The sequence below is a fragment of the Lipotes vexillifer genome, unplaced genomic scaffold, assembly GCF_000442215.2.
Source record: "Lipotes vexillifer unplaced genomic scaffold, Lipotes_vexillifer_v1.1 scaffold91, whole genome shotgun sequence".
Classification (NCBI taxonomy): Eukaryota; Metazoa; Chordata; class Mammalia; order Artiodactyla; family Lipotidae; genus Lipotes; species Lipotes vexillifer.
Window position 1 is genome coordinate 4732349 of NW_006777583.1, and position 3538 is coordinate 4735886.

The window sequence follows — 3538 nt, forward strand, 5'->3', positions numbered from 1 at the left end:
TCTTCCTCCAAATGGTGATATGTGCCAGGAGGGTAATCAGTATGAATGCTGGACATAATACTGAAGCAGGGTCTGGAGTTCCCTGTTGTGCCCTATATCACCCCCTTAGGTGCTAGACTGTGGGAAAGTCCTGGGGTGTGATGCTGCAGCAGCTGGATGTTGGGGGCACTTAGCAGGTACTTATCAACTGGTACCAAAATACTCTAATACATTAATAACTGGTAAGGCTATACTAGGATGCTCAAGTGTGATGCCTGAAACTGCTACATCCATCCCCTACCAGTCAGAGGAAGAAGGTCACACAGAGGAGGGCAGAGCCGAAACAGTCACAGAGGGACGGCGAGAGAGACCCTGACAGCTGCCCTCTCTAGACTTTTTCAATTAAAAGACTACAGATTCCTTTTTCATTTAAGCTAGTTTCTATCTGGATTTCAGTTGCCTGCAGTCAAAAGCATCCACAGAAACATTAAGTAACTACTGGGTTGGCCAAAAGGTTTGTTTGGTTTTTTCCGTAAGATGGCTCTAGTAGGGCTTAGCTGTCTTTAACTTCATTCGAAACTATTTTGTTCGACTGTATCGTGACAGCTGTCATATCAGCATGCATTTAAAAAAAAACTTATCAAAACTGGTGAATTTTTGTGTAGCTATTTTAATATTGAAGATGGAAGAAAAAAGCAACATTTTCGGCATATTATGCTTTCTTATTTCAAGAAAGGTAAAAACACAATGGAAATGCAAAAAAAGATTTGTGTAGCATATGGAGAAGGTGCTGTGACTGATCAAACATGTTAAAAGTGGTTTGTGAAGTTTCATGCTGGAGGTTCCTCACTGGACGATGCTCCACAGTCGGGTAGACCAGCTGAAGTTGATAGCGATCAAATTGAGACATTAATTGAGAACAGTCAACGTTATACCACGTGGGAGATAGCCAACATACTCAAAATATCCAAATCAAGCGTTGAAAATGCTTTTGCACCAGCTTGGTTATGTTCATTGCTTTGATGTCTGGATTCCATATAAGTTAAGTGAAAATACCCTTCTTGACCGTATTTGCACATGTGATTTTCTACTTAAATGTAATGAAAGCGTCCCGTTTTTAAAATAAATTGTGATGGGCAATAAAAAGTGGATACTGTACAATAATATGGGATGGAAGAGATCGTGGGGCAAGTGAAATGAACCACCACTAACCACACCAAAGGCCGGTCTTCGTCCAAAGAAGGTGATGTTGTATATATGGTGGGATGGGAAGGGAGTCCTCTATTATGAGCTCCTTCCAGAAAACCAAACGATTCATTCCAACAAGTACTGCTCCAAATTAGACCAATTGAAAGCAGCACTTGAAGAAAAGCATCTGGAATAAGTCAACAGAAAACGCATGATCTTCCATCAGGATAATGCAAGACCGCATCTTTCTTTGATGACCAGGCAAGAACTGTTACAGCTTGGCTGGGAAGTTCTGATTCATCCACCGTATTCACCAGACATTGCACCTTCGGATTTCCATTTATTTCAGTCTTTACAAAATTCTCTTAATGGAAAAAATTTCAATTCCCTGGAAGACTGTAAAAGGCACCTAGACAGTTCTTTGCTCAAAAAGATAAAAAGTTTTGGGAAGATGGAATTATGAAGTTGCCTAAAAAAGGCAGAAGGTAGTGGAAAAAAAGGGTAAATACATTGTTCAATAAAGTTCTTGGTGAAAATTTAAAATGTGTCTTTTATTTTTACTTAAAAACCGAAGGCACTTTTTGCCCAAACCAATACTTGGAGGGCTCAGAGTAAGTAAATAACCACACTAGAACTGAAAAGTGTGGCCTTTGTCTGTCTGGCTTAAATGTCCCTGTTTTTTCTGATGCATCATTATGCTCCCAAGTATCAAATAAATATGAAGAAGTTATCTGCACACTGCAAAGGCTGCATTCAAATTTTAGTTACTAAGAACTCCAAGAAAAATGCAAAAGTAATATCAGTGTTAACCCTTCTGTATATCATTGAGAGTTCTCCCCACCTATTAGGAAACGTACCGATATAGCCTAATAATAATAATATTAACATAGAGAAAAAATATATAATAAAATATATCTGATGCTCAGATTATTTACTGGTGGTAGATCTGACAGCTCAAGTCAGACTAGATAACCAGAAACCTGCTCCAGGAAAGGCCTTTCACATTAACAACATCTTGAGAGCATATATGAGCACGTTCTAGATTAATCCCAGGATATTTTGAACATTGTCATTAGTATGTCACATCATCATTAACATCTCCTAGATTTACTTCTTTTTCATCTCACAGTCACCCCAAAGTCCAAAAATTAACCACTGTTCTGGAAAAAAAATGACTTGGACTGTTCATATTTCTTTGATCAATCAAGAATCCATGTAAATGGGGACTTTCCTGGTGGTGCAGTGCTTAAGAACCCGCCTGACAATGCAGGGTACACGGGTTCGAGCCCTGGTCTGGGAAGATCCCAAATGATGCAGAGCAACTAAGCCTGTGCGCCACAACTACAGAGTCTGCGCTCTAGAGCCTGTGCACCACAACTACTGAGCCTGCGTGCCACAGCTTCTGAAGCCCACGTGCCTAGATCCCATGCTCCACAACGAGAAGCCACAGCAATAAGAAGCCCACGCACCACAATGAAGAGTAGCCCCCACTCACCGCAACTAGAAAAAGCCCACTCGCAGCAACGAAGACTCAATACGGCCAAAAATAAATAAATAAAATAAATAAATTTGTAAGAAAGAAAAAAAAAGAATCCATGTAAATGAATACTATACATTTGCATTTAGCTTAATTAATGGCCTGTGACAGTGTTTTCTGGTAATCTAATATATATACTTCTTAAAATAAAATATTTGTACATATTTAGAGCTCACTTACTCATAAAATGTTAAGAGTTAGAAAGCTCTTAAAGACTTCCAGTTCAAACTTTCTTATTTTATATGTGAGAAAACTGTGGCATGGAGAGGTTAAGTGGTGAAGTCAGGCCATGTTTAAAATATCCTAATTTTAGCAAGCCATTGTCCTTTAAATGCATATTTGATTTTTTTTTTTTTGGAAATACGCAAAGTCACTCAGTGTGACATGTGAATAAAAGACAGGGAGTGGGACATAGATCAAGTTGAATTAACATGCAACCTTGTAAAATATGAGTAATGAGCCTGTGATTTTGATATGGTAGATCCAAGTATAACTTAAAGGCAATGTTTTTAAACTACATTAAACAAAGAGAACATTAATTAGAATGGGTCCAAAACCTCACAAGTTTACACCTAATTTGGAACTATATTGCTAATTTTCAAAATATTTGGAAATTTTTTCTTTTCATGATCTATTTCTCACTCAATTCCACTGTGGTAGGAGAACATACTCTAAATGACTTCAATATGTGCTGAGATGTCCTTTATGAGCTGACATACATTCAATTTTGGTAAATGTTCCATGTGCCCTTTAAAAGAGTGTGTATTCTGTTGTCTTTAATTGGAGTACTCTGGACATCAATTAGATCAAGTGCATTAGTTGTATTGTTTAGAT